The sequence below is a fragment of the Delphinus delphis genome, chromosome 15, assembly GCF_949987515.2.
Source record: "Delphinus delphis chromosome 15, mDelDel1.2, whole genome shotgun sequence".
Lineage (NCBI taxonomy): Eukaryota > Metazoa > Chordata > Mammalia > Artiodactyla > Delphinidae > Delphinus > Delphinus delphis.
Genome location: NC_082697.1, coordinates 3965786 through 3986035, shown reverse-complemented (window position 1 = coordinate 3986035; position 20250 = coordinate 3965786). Strand labels below are relative to the sequence as shown.

The 20250-nt window shown below is 42.0% G+C and overlaps 1 protein-coding gene across 1 annotated transcript in view; it reads left to right on the top strand.

The window, feature by feature from the left end:
* Positions 1-1704: 1704 nt before the first annotated feature.
* The window catches only part of ZNF831 (zinc finger protein 831), a 111992-nt gene continuing 93446 nt past the window's right edge, over positions 1705-20250 (top strand). The window contains exon 1 of the mRNA XM_060033321.1: positions 1705-1988. The gene's annotated coding sequence lies outside the window, so the exon portion shown is untranslated. The remainder of the gene's footprint in view (positions 1989-20250) is intronic.

Below are 20250 nucleotides of genomic sequence, written 5' to 3'. Positions count from 1 at the left end.
CTCTGTGTCTGTCTCTTTCCCATTCTTACCTGCACGCGACCTGTGTGTGACCTCTTGCACGCCTGGTGGCTCAGAGAGCCAGGGTGGTGCCTGAGCATTGATGCGGGGTGTGTGGGGGGTGGAAGTCATGTGAATTCGCATGATTTTGTTCTTCCAAAGACTAGCTCGCTCAGCCAGATGAGATTCCGATTCCTCCCCAAACCCGATCTAGCTCAACAGGAGGCTTAGATACATGACCAGCTGGATGTTATTGATGGCAAAGTGGGGTAAGGAAGCACTCCTCTCCCCAGTGAAAATAAATGGCATATTTTAAAGCAACAGGAAACTGGCCTAAACAAGTTAACGCACCACCAGTCTACACGGCCAGTTTTGCATCTGGTCTGCCCTGCGTCACCCCCAAACGTATTTCTTTTCATTCTCTCATATTCTGGCTTAGAGATTCCTTTTTATTTTTTTTTTGGCAATACCAATAGCTGCAATATTTTATTTTATTTTATTTATTTATTTTTAAGAGCTCAGATTATCTTTTTTATTGAGATGTAATTCACATATAACATTATATTATTTTTATAAAGATTCAATATTTGTATACATTGCCGCATGTATAATGATCTCCACAATAAGTAGCCGTAATATTTTAAAATTGAAGTATAGTTGATTTACAATGTTGCATTAGTTTCAGGTATACAGCTAAGTGATTCAGTTTTTTATATTTATGTTTGTATATATGTATTCTTTTTCAAATTCTTTTCCATTATAGGTTATTACTAGATATTGAATATAGTTCTCTGTGCTAGGCAGTAGGTCCTTGTCATTTGTTTTATATACAGTGGTGTATATCTGTTAATCCCAAACTCCTAATTTATCCCTCCTTACCCTTTCCCCTTTGGTAACCATAAGTTTGTTTTCTATGTGGCTTAGAGATTCAGTTTGCCTCTCAACCTCCACCATTGAGAATAATTATTTTTATTTATGTATTGAATTCTGATATATTGTATTTTTACATGTTTATGGATTGTACTTACTGTACTTTTTCACGTTCCATCACTCCTGTGTTTGCTCCTTCCAAAGTCAGAGAGAGCAGGGCAGGAACTAGGGTGGGGAGACAGAGGACTTACCATGGATGCAAACTGAGTCATCAAGACAATATTTTCGTGCAATACCTTGAAAATAAAAATTGATGCAAACTATTCCATATTGAACAAAATATTGACATTTTAAATAAAGTCGGCATCGCAGAGATCCTTGTGAGGCTTCCCACCATCATCACCTGCAGTGGAAATGCTCAATCTGGGCCCTCGGGAACCTCCAGCGTTAATACGTGGAGAGGCTCTGCTGATGCTTATTCCAACCGCATCTCCAGGAAAATGACCAAACTGGCTCTAATTCTTACCAGCCTCCACAGAATAACCATATCTCTGATGCACTGGGTGCCACACCTTCATTTCCCAGCAGCAGGCTCGGTGGCCGGGTTGCTAGATCAATAGTCACAATTACTAAAGGCCTCAGCTGAGCTGTATTTTCTTCCCCGTCTCTGCAGCTCTCTCTTCCTGTTTTCTAAGCGTTGCTACTGTGACATTAAGTGATGTATAGAAAAGAATTGACTTCCTGTTTCTGAGCCAGCCCAAGTTTCGTCTCTGCTTGCATCTCCTCCAGGTGGTTCAAAATGGTGCTTTTCTCAGTTAAACCCGGCGTTGACTCAAAGGCCAAGCCATGGGAGGCCATCCTCTTTTATTTTATTTTCTAAGATGCAGGGAGGATGCCTCTGTCCTCTGAGATGCTGCCTGCAGAGTAGCGACCAGAGAGGATGCCTGAGACGGCCGTCTCAGCAAAGAGAGTGGGAGGAGGGCTGGGCCAGTGCCTCTCTGCTCTGGGGCGCCTGCCCACTTGTCTTTTCTGGGGCTATGGATGTCTCCCCAGTTTCAGGCCAGGTCATTCGTGTTTGAATCGGAGCACCACTGGCTGCAAGTACATCTCTCTTCATCAAGGTATGTAACATACTCCACAAGATAAGTCTGTAGAAGATCCTAGTTAAAAATAAACAACTCTTTTTTACGTTGTGCTCTTAATGATATATTTACCTTCAAGCGTGCAGTTAAAAAGAAAATGCTACGCAAAACTGGGCCTGACCCAGTTCAGTAATTGTCTTGTGTGCCTGTCACAACTGTTATTTTTGTCAGAATATTTACTGCAAATCATAACGGCTGTCAGAAACTGAGTCCACAATCCGTGTTCTACTGAACACAGAACAACCTACAAGGAAATTCGTTGCTTTATAAGCAGTTCTTTTTTTTTTTTGCAATGATGGACCTAATTAAACTGAAGGTGTGAATTGGTTAGAAACATCAGTTCTATTAGCCCAAGGGTTAGAAAAATAAAACATACAGTATAATCTAAATATCAAGGTATTTGATAGCGACACTATTTTTAGCATTTCTACTGTTCAACCACCCAAGGGTAGCATTTTTCAACGAGATTTACAAGGGACCCTGGACCCTGGACCACGTATTTATACATATATTTGGCTTCCCTTCATCCAGAATAGCTAAGAGCTGGAGGGTCTGTCAGATAAGCCCTGGAGCCCATATTCTGAGAGGTGGCTGGCTCCTCTGTTCCCGTAGCAAATCTTTCTGTGAGAATGAAAGCAGAGATGTTATCTGCCAGAATGCAAGGGGAGACAGGATGCAACTTAGAAAACCGATAACATCAGCTGACTGGGAAAAGCAGAATAAACGTCAGGGTCGGTTTAAAATAATGTGCTTGTTAACTACCCTAATTCTATTGCCCCAGCTAAGGGCAAGCTTTTAGGATCACAAGACTGATATCCATCAGAGCAAGTGTTTAGCTTCTGCAGAAGGCTTGGGGGCTGTGGGAAGATTTTGAGAAGCCAGGAGATGAAGGGTTGCTTCCTCAGTTTTACTTTGACCAGGAAGTCGGGGGAGGGGAACCTCCCAAAACCTAAATAATCACTGCCTAGTTGCCGAGAGGAAATGAGGCCACCAGGAGGGGCAAACGGGTATCAGCCAGAGGCCTTTCTCGTGGTAGAAACCACAAGCATGTATGCAGAGAACCAAGACAGTGGAAGGAGGTGGGGAGGTCTGTGTGTGATTAAGGGGGAAAATCCCAACGTGGAATGCGTACCACCCATACATTCACTGGTTGTCTAGTCCTTTGAACAAGTGGACATGAGCCCCACCCTCTAAAGAATGAAAACATGGCTTGAAAGTCACGGTGACTTATTCAAAGTCATTGAGTTTGGGAATTCCCTGGTGCACCAGTGGTTAGGACACGGGGCTTTCACTGCTGTGGGCCGGGGTTCAATCCCTGGTTGGGGAACCAAGATCCTGCAAGCCACGCAGCGTGGCCAAAAAAAAAAATGATGTTTTACATTACTTTAAAAAATAATTTACAAAGTCATAGAGTTTGAAAGGAGCAGAGCACAGGTTCAAAGACAGGTCTCGTCTCTGAGGTCTGGGTATTCAATCCTCCTGGGTGTGGCTCGGCAGGGATGGTTGAATGGTTGATGATGTGAATGGTTGCGTTCAGGAATCTCTGCAGAGTCCGCTGGGGGCATCCGTAGGCAACCTTCTCCCTGCTTTGACTTGCAACCAAGTGAGAGGTCTTTGAGGGTCTTCGTTGCTATCGTTGTATTTTCACGACGATTATTTGCATTCATACAATGGCGGAGCCTCTCCATATATGGCGGTGATGTCAAATGTCCTCTGATATAAGGGTACCTGAGGGCAAGTGAGTGGACCCAAAGGAAACAAAGCCAAGGAAAATGATGTGTGTTGAGTCAGTGTTTCTCCAAGGGCAGCCCAGGCCTAGGGACGTGGTTTTAGGTCAACTCTAGATGCTGCAGTAAATAACACGGACTCACACACTGTGAAGGTTGTTTCCTGTTTCAGTGCCCTCTCTTTTGATTTATTTATTTACTATTTATTAGGCTTTTTTGTTTTGAGATAATTGTAGATTCACATGCAGTTGTAAGAAATAATCCAGAGGGAGCCCATGTACCTTTTACCCAGTTCTCCCCCCCCCATGGTAACATCTTGCAAATCACAACCTGCATATTGATACAGTCGAGATACAAACTATTTCCATCACCACAGGGATCTCTCATGGCCACACCCACTTCCCTCCTGCTCTCTTCCTCTCAACCCCTGGTAACTTTTCATCTGTTCTCCAGTTCCATAATTTGTCATTTCAAGAATGTTATATAAATGAAAAAATAGAACTACCCTATGACCCAGCCATTCTACCCCTGGGTATATATTTGAAAGAAACAAAACCACTAATTCTAAAAGATCCACACACCCCAGTGTTCATAGCAGCGTTATTTACAATTGCCAAGACATGGAAGCAACCTAAATGTCCATCAATGGACATTGGATGAACGGATACAGAAGATGTGGTGCATATATATACAATGGAATATTACTCAGCCATCAAAATAATGAAATTTTGCCATTAGCAGCAACACGGATGGGCTTGGAGGGCATTATGCTGAGTGAAATGTCACACAGAGAAAGACAGAGTGTATGATATCATGTATATGTGGAATCTAAAAAATACAACAAACTAGTGAATAAAACAAAAAAGAAGCAGACTCACAGATACAGGGAACAAACTAGTGGTTACCAGTGGGGAGAGGGAAGGGGGAAGGGCAATAGAGGGGGAGGGGATTAAGAGGTACAAACGATTGGGTATAAAATAAGCTACAAGGATATATTGTACAACACGGGAATATAACCAATATTTTATACTAACTAAATGAAGTATAACCTTCAAAAATTGTGAATCATTGTATTGTACCCCTGTAATTTTTATATAAGATTATACATCAACTACATGTCAATAAAAAAATGGAAAAAGTAAAATAAAATATAGAAAAGAAGAAGAATGTTATATAAATGAAATTACAGTGTGTGGCCTTTGGGTCTGGATTTTTTCATGCAGCATAATTCTCATAATTCTCATAATTCAGCATAATTCTCAATTCTCAAAATTGTTCACTCCTTTGGATTGCTGAGTATATTCTATAATATAGATGTTCCACAGCTGGTTTAACTATTTATCTGTTGAAGGACATCAGGGCTGATTCCAATTTTCAGCTATTACACATAAAGCTACCATGAACATTTGTGTACAGGCTCCTGTGTGAACTTAAGTTTTCATTTCTCTGGAATAAAAGGCCAGGAGTGTAATTCCCGGGTTGAATTGTAGTGGCATGATTTTTTTTTTTTTTTAAAGAAACTGCCTAACTTTTTTCCAGAATGGCCTTTCCACTTCATATCCACACCAGCTAATCATCTCATATTTCCGCATCCTCGCCTGCTCTTGGTGTCATCACTGGTTTTCATTTCCGCCATTCTGATGGGTGTGCAGTGACAGCTCGCTGTGGCTTTCATTTGCATTTCTCTGATGGTTAATGGTGCTGAACGCCTTTTCATGTGCTTGTTTCCATCTGTATATCTTTGGCGACGTGTCTCTTCGTGTTTTTGCTCATTTTCTGATTGGATTGTTGTTGAATTTTTTTAATTTAATTTTTATTTTATATTGGAGTATAGTTTGAATTTTTTTTAATGTTAAGTTTTTATACTCTAGATCCGAGTCCCTGGTCAGATATATGGTTTACGAATATTTTCTCCTGGTCTGTAGCGGGTGTTTTCATCCTCTTCAAAGCAGGGGCTCTTGTAGAGCAAATATTTTTAATTTTGATGGGGTCCAGTTTATAAATTTTTCTTCCTGTGGGACATGCTTTTGGCATCAAGTCTGAGAACTCTTTCCTATGCCCTGGATTCTGAAGATTTTCTCCTATTTTTTTTTTTTTCTAGAGCTTTACAGTTTTACAGTTTCCATTTAAGCTTGTTTCCCATTTAGAGTTAATGTTTGTATAAGTAAGGTGTGAGGTTTAGTTGAGGTTATTCTTTCTGTCTATGTATGTCAATTACTCCAGCACCATTTGTTGAAAAGGTTACCCTCCCTCCACCAGATTGCTTTTGAACCTTTGTTAAAAATCTGTTGGGCCTATTTGTGTGAGTCTTTTTCTGTTTTTTAAAACAGTTCTGTTCAATTGATCTATGTGTCTGTTCCTCTGCTGATATGACACTGTCTTCATTACTGTAGCTCTGTAATAAGTTTTCAAATTTATTGAAAATTTAGACTGATGCCTCCCATTTTATTATGCTTTTTCAAAACTGATTTATTCTAGTTCCTTTTCCTTTCTCTATAAATTTTCGAATAATCTTGTCTATGCCCACCAAAAAAATCTTACTGGGATTTTGATAGGAATTGAATTAAACCTGTAGATCAATTTGGGGAGAACTGACATCTTTACTATGTTCAGTCTTCCAATCCATGACATAATCTACCTCTTATTTATTTAGATTTTCTTTGAGTTTTTCATCAGTGTTTTGTAAATAGGTCCTGGGTATGTTTTGTTAGTTTTACATTTAAGTATTTCAATTTCTTGAGTGATTACAAATGGTATTGCATTTAAAATTTGGGTTTCCAACTATTCATTGCTAGTATATATAAGTAGGATTGATTTTTGTATCTCAAGACTTTGCTGAACTTGCCTATTAGTTCTAGAAAAAATTTTTTTTCCTTGGGATTTTCTACGTAGACAATCATGTCATCTGCAATTAGGGACAGGTTTTATTTCCTCCTCTCTTGTCTGTATGTCCTTTATTGCCTTTCTTGCTTTGTCGCACTGGCTGGAATTTGCATATCTATGTTATGTGAAAGGGCTGGGTTGCATCTCTGTCTCATTCCTGATCTTTGGGAGGAAGTATTCAGTTTTCTGCCGTAAAGGGTAACGTTTTTAGATGCTTCATCAAGTCGAGAAGCTTTCCCCCTATTTCTATTTTCTTTTCCTTTTTTTAAAAAAATTAATTATTTATTAATTTTATTTATTTATTTTGGCTGTGTTGGGTCTCAGTTGCGGCATGTGGGATCTTTCGTTGTGGTGCATGGGCTTCTCTCTAGTTGTGGCATGTGGGTTTTCTCTGTCTAGTTGTGGCACACGGGCTATAGAGCACGTGGGCTCTGTGCTTTGTGGCACGCGGGCTCTCTAGTTGAGGCACATGAGCTCAGTAGTTGTGACCTGGGTTTAGTTTCCCCGCGGCATGTGGGATCTTACTTCCCTGACCAGGGATTGAACCCGTGTCCCCTGCATTGTAAGGCAGATTCTTTACCACTGGACCACCAGGCAAGTCCCTATTCCTATTTTCTGAGAGATTTTATTATGAATGGGTGTTGACTTGTATCAGGAGCTTTTTCTCCAGCAATTGATAAATCATGTGATTTTTTTTCTTTGCCCTGTAAACATGGTGGATTACACTGTTGAGGCCCTGGGGCCCTGGGTCATGATGTGTAATTCTTTCTATATTGTAGAATCTATTTGCTGACATTTTGTGAAGGATTTTGCATCTATATTCATGAAGAGATAGTGCTCTGTAGTTTGTTTGTTTGTTTTTTTGGACTGTCTTTGTCTGGTTTTGGTGTTACGGTAATACCTAGTTTCATGAAATTAATGGGGAAATGCTCTCTCCTCTTCTGTTTCCTGGAAGAAATTTTGTAGAACTGTTGTTAATTTTTCTTTAAACTCTAGGCAGAATTCTTCGGGTCCATTAGGACCTGAAGACTGCTTTTGGGGGAGTTTTAAAATTACAAATTTTGTCTGCTTAATAGTTACACTGCTATTCAAATGATCTGTTTCGTATGTGGTGACTTTTGCTAATTTGTGCTTTTTGAGAAGTTGGTTCATTTTATTTAAGTTATTGAATGTATATGGATAGAGTTATTCATGGTATCCCTGTGCTGTCCTTTTGATACTTACAGGGTCAGTCATGATATTCTGTTTCATTCCTGGTGTTGGTAATTTGTGTCTTCTCTCCTTTTTCCTTTCTAAATCTTGGTAGAGATTCTAAAGATCAGTTTTATTTATTTATTTTTTAACATCTTTATTGGAGTATAATTGCTTTGCAATGGTGTGCTAGCTTGTGCTTTACAACAAAATGAATCAGTTATATATATATACATATGTTCCCATATCTCTTCCCTCTCGCGTCTCCCTCCCTCCCACCCTCCCTATCCCACCCCTCCAGGCGGTCACAAAGCACCGAGCTGATCTCCCTGTGCTATGCAGCTGCTTCCCACTAGCTATCTGCCTTACGTTTGGTAGTGTATATATGTCCATGCCTCTCTCTCACTTTGTCACAGCTTACCCTTCCCCCTCCCCATATCCTCAAGTCCATTCTCTAGTAGGTCTGTGTCTTTATTCCTGTTTTACCCCTAGGTTCTTCATGACATTTTTTTTTCTTAAATTCCATATATATGTGTTAGCATATGGTATTTGTCTCTTTCTTTCAGACTTACTTCACTCTGTATGACAGACTCTAGGTCTATCCACCTCATTACAAATAGCTCAATTTCGTTTCAATATTCAATATTCCATTGTATGTATGTGCCACATCTTCTTTATCCATTCATCCGATGATGGACACTTAGGTTGCTTCCATGTCCTGGCTATTGTAAATAGAGCTGCAATGAACATTTTGGTACATGACTCTTTGAATTATGGTTTTCTCAGGGTATATGCCCAGTAGTGGGATTGCTGGGTCATATGGTAGTTCTATTTGTAGTTTTCTAAGGAACCTCCATACTGTTCTCCACAGTGGCTGTATCAATTTACATTCCCCCCAACAGTGCAAGAGGGTTCCCTTTTCTCCACACCCTCTCCAGCATTTATTGTTTCTAGATTTTTTGATGATGGCCATTCTGACTGGTGTGAGATGATATCTCATTGTAGTTTTGATTTGCATTTCTCTAATGATTAGTGATGTTGAGCATTCTTTCATGTGTTTGTTGGCAGTCTGTATATCTTCTTTGGAGAAATGTCTATTTAGGTCTTCTGCCCATTTTTGGATTGGGTTGTTTGGTTTTTTGTTATTAAGCTGCATGAGCTGCTTATAAATTTTGGAGATTAATCCTTTGTCACGTGCTTCATTTGCAAATATTTTCTCCCATTCTGAGGGTTGTCTTTTGGTCTTGTTCATGGTTTCCTTTGCTGTGCAAAAGATTTGAAGTTTCATTAGGTCTCATTTGTTTATTTTTGTTTTTACTTCCATTTCTCTAGGAGGTGGGTCAAAAAGGATCTTCCTGTCATTTATGTCATAGAGTGTCCTGCCTATGTTTTCCTCTAAGAGTTTGATAGTTTCTGGCCTTACATTTAGGTCTTTAATCCATTTGGAGCTTATTTTTGTGTATGGTGTTAGGGAGTGATCTAATCTCATACTTTTACATGTACCTGTCCAGTTTTCGCAACACCACTTATTGAAGAGGCTGTCCTTTCTCCACTGTACATTCCTGCCTCCTTTATCAAAGACAAGGTGACCATATGTGCGTGGGTTTATCTCTAGGCTTTCTATCCTGTTCCATTGATCTATCTTTCTGTTTTTGTGCCAGTATCATACTGTCTTGATTACTGTAACTTTGTAGTATAGTCTGAAGTCAGGGAGCCTGATTCTTCCAGCTCCGTTTTTCGTTCTCCAGATTGTTTTGGCTATTTGGGGTCTTTTGTGTTTCCATACAAATTGTGAAATTTTTTGTTCTAGTTCTGTGAAAAATGCCAGTGGTAGTTTGATAGGGATTGCATTGAATCTGTAGATTGCTTTGGGTAGTAGAGTCATTTTCACAATGTTGATTCTTCCAATCCAAGAACATGGTATATCTCTCCATCTATTTGTATCATCTTGAATTTCTTTCATCAGTGTCTTATAACTTTCTGCATACAGGTCTTTTGTCTCCTTAGGTAGGTTTATTCCTAGATATTTTATTCTTTTTGTTGCAATGGTAAATGGGAGTGTTTTCTTGATTTCACTTTCAGATTTTTCATCATTAGTGTATAGGAATGCAAGAGATTTCTGTGCATTAATATTGTATCCTGCTACTTTACCAAATTCATTGATTAGCTCTAGTAGTTTTTTGGTAGCATCTTTAGGATTCTCTATGTATAGTATCATGTCGTCTGCAAACAGTGACAGCTTTACTTCTTCTTTTCCAACTTGGATTCCTTTTATTGCCTTTTCTTCTCTGATTGCTGTGGCTAAAACTTCCAAAACTATGTTGAATAATAGTGGTGAGAGTGGGCAACCTTGTCTTGTTCCTGATCTTAGTGGAAATGCTTTCAGTTTTTCACCATTGAGGACGATGTTGGCTGTGGGTTTGTCATATATGGCCTTTATTATGTTGAGGAAAGTTCCCTCTATGCCTACTTTCTGCAGGGTTTTTATCATAAATGGATGTTGAATTTTGTCGAAAGCTTTCTCTGCATCTATTGAGATGATCATATGGATTTTCTCCTTCAGTTTGTTAATATGGTGTATCACGTTGATTGATTTGCGTATATTGAAGAATCCTTGCATTCCTGGAATAAACCCCACTTGATCATGGTGTATGATCCTTTTAATGTGCTGTTGGATTCTGTTTGCTAGTATTTTGTTGAAGATTTTTGCATCTATGTTCATCAGTGATATTGGCCTGTAGTTTTCTTTCTTTGTGACATCCTTGTCTGGTTTTGGTATCAGGGTGATGGTGGCCTCGTAGAATGAGTTTGGGAGTGTTCCTCCCTCTGCTATATTTTGGAAGTTTGAGAAGGATGGGTGTTATCTCTTCTCTAAATGTTTGATAGAATTCGCCTGTGAAGCCATCTGGCCCTGGGCTTTTGTTAGTTGGAAGATTTTTAATCGCAGTTTCAATTTCAGTGCTTGTGATTGGTCTGTTCATATTTTCTATTTCTTCCTGATTCAGTCTTGGCAGGTTGTGCCTTTCTAAGAATTTGTCCATTTCTTCTAGGTTGTCCATTTTATTGGCATAGAGTTGCTTGTAGTAATCTCTCATGATCTTTTGTATTTCTGCAATGTCAGTTGTTACTTCTCCTTTTTCATTTCTAATTCTATTGACTTGAGTCTTCTCCCGTTTTTTCTTGATGAGTCTGGCTAATGGTTTATCAATTTTGTTTATCTTCTCAAAGAACCAGCTTTTAGTTTTATTGATCTTTGCTATCGTTTCCTTCATTTCTTTTTCATTTATTTCTGATCTGATCTTTATGATTTCTTTCCTTCTGTTAACTTTGGGTTTTTTTTGTTCTTCTTTCTCTAATTGCTTTAGGTGCAAGGTTAGGTTGTTTATTCGAGATGTTTCCTGTTCTTACCTGTTTCTTAAGGTAGGATTGTATTGCTATAAACTTCCCTCTTAGAACTGCTTTTGCTGCATCCCATAGATTTTGGGTTGTCGTGTCTCCATTGTCATTTGTTTCTAGGTATTTTTAAATTTCCTCTTTGATTTCTTCAGTGATCACTTCATTATTAAGTAGTGTATTGTTTAGCCTCCATGTGTTTGTATTTTTTACAGATCTTTTCCTGTAATTGATATCTAGACTCATAGCGTTGTGGTCGGAAAAGATACTTGATACAATTTCAATTTTCTTAAATTTACCAAGGCTTGATTTGTGACCCAAGATATGATCTATCCTGGAGAATGTTCCATGAGCAGTAGAGAAAAATGTGTATTCTGTTGTTTTTGGATGGAATGTTCTATAAATATCAATTAAGTCCATCTTGTTTAATGTATCATTTAAAGCTTGTGTTTCCTTATTTATTTTCATTTTGGATGAGCTGTCCATTGGTAAAAGTGGGGTGTTAAAGTCCTCTACTATGAATGTGTTCCTGTTGATTTCCCCTTTTATGGCTGTTAGTATTTGCCTTATGTATTGAGGTGCTCCTATGTTGGGTGCATAAATATTTACAATTGTTATATCTTCTTCGTGGATCGATCCCTTGATCATTATGTAGTGTCCTTCTTTGTCTCTTCTAATAGTCTTTATTTTAAAGTCTATTTTGTCTGATATGAGAATTGCTACTCCAGCTTTCTTTTAGTTTCCATTTGCATGAAATATCTTTTTCCATCTCCTTACTTTCAGTCTGTATGTGTCTCTAGGTCTGAAGTGGGTCTCTTGTAGACAGCAAATATATGGGTCTTGTTTCTGTATCCATTCAGCCAATCTGTGTCTTTTGGTGGGAGCATTTAGTCCATTTACATTTAAGGTAATTATCGATATGCATGTTCCTATTCCCATTTTCTTAATTGTTTTGGGTTCATTATTGTAGGTCTTTTCCTTCTCTTGTGTTTCTTGCCTAGACAAGTTGCTTTAGCAGTTGTTGTAGAGCTGGTTTTGTGGTGCTGAACTCTCTCAGCTTTTGCTTGTCTGTAACAGCTTTAATTTCTCCATCAAATCTGAATGAGATCCTTGCTGGGTACAGTAATCTTGGTTGCAGGTTTTTCTCCTTCATCACTTTAAATATGTCCTGCCAGTCCCTTCTGGCTTGCAGAGTTTCTGCTGAAAGACCAGCTGTTAACCTTATGGGGATTCCCTTGGGTGTTATTTGTTGTTTTTCCCTTGCTGCTTTTAATATGTTTTCTTTGTATTTAATTTTTGACAGTTTGATTAATATGTGTCTTGGCATGTTTCTCCTTGGATTTATCCTGTATGGGACTCTCTGTGCTTCCTAGACTTGATTAACTATTTCCTTTCCCATATTAGGGAAGTTTTCAACTATAATCTCTTCAAATATGTTCTCAGTCCCTTTCTTTTTCTCTTCTTCTTCTGGAACCCCTATAATTCAAATGTTGGTGCATTTAATATTGTCCCAGAGGTCTCTGAGACTGTCCTCAGTTCTTTTCATTCTTTTTTCTTTATTCTGCTCTGCAGTAGTTATTTCCACTCTTTTAACTTCCAGGTCACTTATCCGTTCTTCTGCCTCAGTTATTCTGCTATTGATCCCATCTAGAGTATTTTTCATTTCATTTATTGTGTTGTTCATCATTGTTTGTTTCATCTTTAGTTCTTCTAGGTCCTTGTTAAATGTTTCTTGCATTTTGTCTATTCTATTTCCCAGATTTTGGATCATCTTTACTATCATTATTCTGAATTCTTTTTCAGGTAGACTGCCCATTTCCTCTTCATTTGTTAGGTCTGGTGGGTTTTTATCTTGCTCCTTCATCTGCTGTGAGTTTCTCTGCCTTCTCATTTTGTTTAACTTACTGTTTTTGGGGTGTCCTTTTTGCAGGCTGCAGGTTCGTAGTTCCCGTTGTTTTTGATGTCTGTCCCCAGTGGCTAAGGTTTGTTCAGTGGGTTGTGTAGGCTTCCTGGTGGGGGGACTAGTGCCTCTGTTCTGGTGGATGAGGCTGGATCTTGTCTTTCTGGTGGGTAGGTCCACGTCTGGTGGTGTGTTTTGGGGTTTCTGTGGACTTATTATGATTTGGGGCAGCCTCTCTGCTAATGGGTGGGGTTGTGCTCCTGTCTTACTAGTTGTTTGCCATAGGATGTCCAGCACTGTAGCTTGCTGGTCGTTGAGTGAAGCTGGGTGCTGGTGTTGAGATGGAGATCTCTGGGAGATTTTTGCCGTTTGATATGTGGATCTGGGAGGTCTCTTGTGGAACAGTGTCCTGAAGTTGGCTCTCTCACCTCAGAGGCACAGCACTGATTCCTGGCTGCAGCACCAAGAGCCTTTCATCCACACGGCTCAGAAAAAAAGGGAGAAAAAGTAGAAAGAAAGAATTATTAGAAGTAGAAAGAAAGAAAGAAAGGAGGGAGGCATGGAGGGAGGGAGGAAGGAAGGAAGGAGGGAGGGAAGGAAGGAGGGAGGGAAGGAAGGAAAAGAAGAAAGAAAGAAGATAAAGTAAAATAAAATAAAGTAAGATAAAATATAATAAAGTTATTAAAATAAAAAAATAATTATTAAGAGAGAAAAAAAAGGATGGATAGAACCCTGGGACAAATGGTGGAAGCAGAGTATACAGACAAAATCTCACAGAGAAGCATACACATACACACTCTCAAAAAGATGAAAAGGGGAAAAAAATCATAAATCTTGCTCCAAAGTCCACCTCCTCAATTTGGGATGATCCGTTGTCTATTCATGTATTCCACAGGTGCAGGTACATCAAGTTGATTGTGGAGCTTTAATCCGCTGCCCCTGAGGCTGCTGGGAGAGATTTCCCTTTCTCTTCTTTGTTCGCACAGCTCCCGGGGCTCAGCTTTGGATTTGGCCCCGCCTCTGTGTGTAGGTCGCCGGAGGGCATCTGTTCTTTGCTCAGACAGGACAGGGTTAAAGGAGCCGCTGATTCGGGGGCTCTGGCGCACTCAGGCCGGGGGAGGGAGGGGCACGGAGGCGGGGCGGGCACGGAGGCGGGGCGGGCCTGCGGCAGCAGAGGCAGGCGTGACGTCGCGCCGGCCTGACGTTGCGCCGGCGTGACGTTGCACCAGCTTGAGGCGCGCCGTGCGTTCTCCCGGGTAAGTAGTCCCTGGGTCACGGGACCCTGGCGGTGGCGGGCTGCACAGGCTCCCCGGAAGGGGGGTGTGAACAGTGACCTGTGCTCGCACACAGGCTTCTTGTGGCGGCAGCAGCAGCCTTAGCGTCTCATGCCCGTCTCTGGGGTCCGCGCTTTTAGCCGCGGCTTGGCCCGTCTCTGGAGCTCCTTTAAGCGGCGCTCTTAATCCCCTCTCCTCGCGCACCAGGAAACAAAGAGGGAAGAAAAAGTCTCTTGCCTCTTCGGCAGCTCCAGACTTTTCCCCGGACTCCCTCCCGGCCAGCCGTGGTGCACTAACCCCCTGCAGGCTGTGTTCACGCCGCCAACCCCAGTCCTCTCCCTGCGCTCCGACCGAAGCCCGAGCCTCAGCTCGCAGCCCCTGCCCGCCCCGGCGGGGGAGCAGACAAGCCTCTCCGCCTGGTGAGTGCTGGTCGGCACCGATCCTCTGTGCGGTAATCTCCCCGCTTTTCCCTCCGCACCCCTGTTGCTGTGCTCTCCTCCGCGGCCCCGAAGCTCCCCCCTCCGCCACCCGCAGTCTCCGCCCACGAAGGGGCTCCTAGTGTGTGGAAACTTTTCCTCCTTCACAGCTCCCTCCCACTGGTGCAGGTCCCGCCCCTATCCTTTTGTCTCTGTTTTTTCTTTTGCCCTACCCAGACACGTGGGGAGTTTCTTGCCTTTTGGGAGGTCTGAGGTCTTTTGCCAGCGTTCAGTAGGTGTTCTGTAGGAGTTGTTCCACGTGTAGATGTATTTCTGGTGTATCTGTGGGGAGGAGGGTGATCTCCGCGTCTTACTCTTCCGCCATCTTCCCGGAAGTCTATTTATTTAAAAAAATTTATTTTATTGAAGTATACTTGATTTACAATGTTTTGTTAATTTCTGCTGTACAGAAGTGATTCAGTTATACATATATATATTCTTTTTCATATTCTTTTCCATTATGTTTTATTATAGGTTACTGAATATAGTTCCCTGTACTATACACTAGGACCTTGTTTGTCCATTTTCCATATAATAGGTTGCATAAAGATCAATTTTATTGGTATTATTAAAGAACACTCTTTTTTTCTTTCACTGACTGTATTATTTTTCTGTTCCAATTTAATTGATTTCTTTCCTTTTCTTTATTATTTCCTTCCTTCTGCTTACTTTGGGTATACTATGCTTTTCTTTTACTAGGTTATGGAGGTAGGAGCTTGGATTATTGATTTGAGACGGTCTTTTCTAGAACAAGCATTTCATGCTATAAATTCCCTCTCAGCAGAGCCTTAGCTGCGTCCCACAGATTCTGAGATGTTCCAGTATCATTTTCATTCATTCTCTGTATTTCTGGGCTCCTTGACACTTCCTCTTTGACCTGTGGGTTATTTAGTAGTTTGCTCTTCAGTTTCCAAGTGTTTGAAGATTTTTCTGTTATTTTTCTGTTATTGATTTCCAGTTTGATTCTGTTATGGTCAGAGAACGCTCTCTGTATGATTTCAATTCTTTACCTTTGCTGAGGTTTGTTTTATGAGATATGAGCTATGTTGGTGTAGCGATCTGGGTCCAGTCAGGAATCGGAAGCTATGTAGTAGGTTCAACAAGAGAAATTTAAAATAAGAACTATTAACTCTAAAGAGTGACTGTAGAACATGAGAGAACCCTCCATGGTATTCTAGGATTAAGAGGAAGGGCAGACTTGGAAGACAGTCACACCTGATTGGAGAAGCTGGGATTTGGCCGCCAGATAGCAGAAGAGTTGGCTGGTTTAGCCAGACTGGAGGTTGCTGGGCAAACAACAGGGAATGTTCTGGAGTGCCTGGAGGTCAGAAGGCGTGTCATTGACCACAGGAGACATGTGTGTGCATTGGGACTCTGGACAGAAGTGGGGACAAAGGCCTTTGGAATGCATGGGCCGCATGTCTGGGTTGTGGAGTGCCCCTCTGTGGACACGTGACCAATGGTGGGCTGTGTGCCGGCTGCACGGGGCTGCAGAAGGAGCTTCACAGCCATGTGGACCCTCTGGGCCATAGACAGGCTCCGTGAAGTCTAGGTAAGACCTTTGGTTTCTATGTGTGTGTGGGGGGAGGCAGACAGGGCAGCGCCAGGCTGAGGCCACCAGGTTGCACAGGGAGTATGTTGGGGCCGTTGGTAGGGGTAGGACTGGTGTATACATCCTCACACCCATCCCACTGACCATCTCCCTGGCTTCTGCTGGGAATTGCAGGAAGCCTCTCCCTCCCAAAGTGTCCTTCCCACATCCTCTATGGGGAGAACTGAGCATTGTGTCCACTCTGAAGGTGAAAAGCATAACTGAATTGCATTGTTCATTATACAGCATATGTTGAAGGTGCATTTGGAGCCGAGAGGCAATAAACTAATAACTGACACAGTCTATCTCTCTGGCTGCTCAGCTTCTCCATGTAGCCTTTTATACGCACTGGAACTTCCTGAAAACAACAAAACAACTGTGTGTTTCCACCAGCCAGATACATCTCTCCTCACGAATGAAGACGTTCTCTCTTCTTCACCATGAGAAGCCCCAGTCATTGGATCCACCATGAGCTCTATTAATGGTCCCTCACATCTAGTCTATGACTCACTGACTCTTCTGTTCTCTCAAGACTAAGGTGTAAAATTAACCCCCAATAACTCATGTAGACGTTTAAACATACGAAGAAGGAGAGGGAGGTAGAGAATAACTGGTGTGTGTCAATAACTCATTCCTGGAACGTGCGTAGCATCGCACACGAAGCCCTCCCAGCCTTGTGCCTCTGGAAGTGGACACAGATTCTAGTTCATGTCTATGACTTTCTCCTTCCCTTGCCCTTAGGGCAGAACCTCAGCTGCTCTGGGTACCTCTTGGAGTATCTAGTAATCCCTGGAAGGTTTGAGTATTTACTTTTTTCCCCAGATCACAGTCACATAGGTCCCTTTGGGGAAGGCTGTAGGAAGATTGACAGTGTGTCTTTGTGGCAATAGTACAGGGACCTTTATCAAGGGGATCTGGGCTTCCCTTCAATCGGGGGCCTCTGGGTCTATGAACTGATTTAGGTCTGAAAACTGGGTGAAGGGCTGTGATTTTTTTTGGGTGACTCAAGTTGGTTTGCTAGTGGCCACGTAGAGTTTCTTGTTATGTCGAGCGAGCCATGTCCTAGTGGGGTGACCTCTTACTTTACCCCTAGGGACACCATGGTCAATTAGCTACTGCTAAAGATCTCTGTGACCCAAAGAATTCTGACCCCTGGCACCTTCCTATTGCCCTGTGCTCGATGTGCCCACTTTCCCTTTGACAATTAAGTGTTGCCTCTTGGCCTCTGCTCTCCCAGGATTCCCACAGAAATCAGGGAGCCCATCTCAAGGCTGGCAGCCCTTAGTCATACTTGGCCTGAAAAAAGAGCAACCACAGAGGTTTTCAGGGATGCGGGTGTCCCTCACTAAAGTATTTCTCAATGCCCTAGGGAGGAGAGGGCCTTCTGGGTCTTCTTGAGAATTGTAGTTGGGGAGTTGGTGGGTGGGTCTGAATGTTACACGTGGTACATCCAGGCCAGCCTTCCTAGTTATCTGAGCCTTTGAATTCTCACCTCCACATCAGGCCAGAGAACCGCTGGCATGTTAACCTCATTAAATCTAGGTCACTATGGGGTCCAGGTTTCTGTTAATCAACCAAGTAAGCTGTGAAAACCACATCCCGTTGCTCAACTAATACATTGAATTGAGACTGTCTAATAAGCACCCCTATCAATAACTGTGGCCCGATGGCTGGTGTTCTTTTCTGCCCTTTCTGGTATAACACCCTTAGAAGCCATTCCCGCACATGCATTCCCTGGTGATATATCTTATTGAGGACCTACGGCTCTTTTGGTGTATAAGCTATTCCCTCTTGAGTCAGAGCCTGTACCTGTCCCCTGAATCAGGCTGACACTTGGCTCTAGTTACGGGTCTAACGGCAAAAGTGGGGGGCTTGTGGTGGGTTCTGAGAAGAGGGAGCATCCCCTTTCAAAGCATCTACCCCAAGTGAGGGTATCACGGGGTTTTTGAGCTGAGGAAGACTGGTCTTCCTGAACCCTGGAGGAAAAGCCACTGCTGAGCCCCTGCTGGTCAGAGAAGCTCAGAATGACCTGGAGGTCAACGCTGTCGGTTTCTCCAGATCTGATAAGTGTCCTTATTCCAAGTTTCAGGATCTCATTCTTAGACGGTTAATGCCCTCATTTTCACCTGAGAAACTTGGTGAGACCATGAATTCAACCCATTTAAATGCAGCGACTTGCACCATTAAATTTTGTGTTTGATTTTCAGCCGTGTCAGCCCTGTGGCTATAAGAAATAAGAAATCCTTTCAGGGCTGTCCTGGAAGCTGTCTGATTCTCAGATCATGACTTGAGGTGGGAGTTAATGGACCTGGGTTTGTCATTTTCTCTCTAAGTGCTCAAGGGCCCTCAAAAAAAATTCATCTCACACCACATCCCTGATTGTCATTATTACTGCCATGCAGCTTGTGTTCCCAAGGCACGCACTCCCATCGGCACTTTATCGCAATAAACCACGGGTGATGGCTTGATTAATTGCAATGCCACTACACGTCATGGGTGGCCAGCATCCCATTTCTCATTGGCAAGGATCTCAGCGTCACACTCAAGTCCGAGGGTATGGCTGAATCAGTCCCCAGATCCCACATTCACCGATCTAATTACTAATTCTGTAGTATTTGTATCTAATCAGGAGATAGAAATCACATAGCCGGTTACACTGGGAAAGTTTAGGGTAAGACTGATTAACCATGATAAAAGAGTAACTATAAGACAAGAACATTCTGTATGGTCCCTAGGATTGAGAGAGACGGCCCAAGAAAGGCAAACTCAGAAGGGGTTCAGACTTCATTGGAGAAGCTGTGGTTTAGTCACCGAATAGCAGAGAGGGTGGCTGGGTTAGCCAGACTGGAGCTGGTCTGGAATCGCTGGGCACAGAATGGGCAGCCCTCTGGAGTGGGGGTAGGAGGCAGGCAATGGACAGCAGGGGACGTGGGCATGCATTGGGAGTCCGGATGCCAGTGGGGACGGAAGCCTTCCAAGCTCATGGGCTGCGTGGAGGGAGGTTGGGCTTGCAGAGGGAGCGACCAGTCCATGTGGGCCCCCAGCCACAGACGGGATGTGCCTTGGCTGCGCAGGGCCCTAGTTTCACTGTCAAGGAAGCTGCAGCTGTATCCTCTCCAACCCGAGGCTCTACGGCTGCAGAGAGATCACATCCGTGGCCTGTGGTGGGCAGGCTCTGTTGGATATCCTCGTATTCATTATGTGGTTGTTTTATGTTTTACATTATAGATTCATAACTCATCCTAGTCTATGGGCGTCACTGCTTTACCGCCAGCTGAAGTGAAATGTAAAAACTACCTCTCTTACCTTCTCCCACTTAAAACTGTCTTAAATATTTCTCTAAATACATTAGACAGTGTTTTTGTTTGAACCATCAAACATCATTTAGAAAATTCAAAAGGAAATATTGTATTTACCTATATTTTTACTCTTTCCATCATTCTTTTTCCTTCTTGAGGTTCCAAGTGTCCTTCTGTTATTATTTTTTACAACAGTGGATTACACCATTAATTTATGATGACTTCTTATTTTATTTTTTATTTAAAAAAAATTTTGGGCTGCACCTCGTGGCTTGTGGGATCTTAGTTCCCCGACCAGGGATTGAACCTGCATCCTCGGCAGTGAAAGTGTAGAATCCTAACCATTGGACAGCCAGGGAGATTCCCCCTTCTTTTATTATTTCCTTTCTATGTAGAGAACTTCCTTTAGCCATTCCTGCTGGTGACAAATTTTATTGTTTTGTTTTGTTTTTTAATTTGAGAATGCCTTGATTTCCCCTTCATTCAAGAAGAATCTTTTTGTTGGAT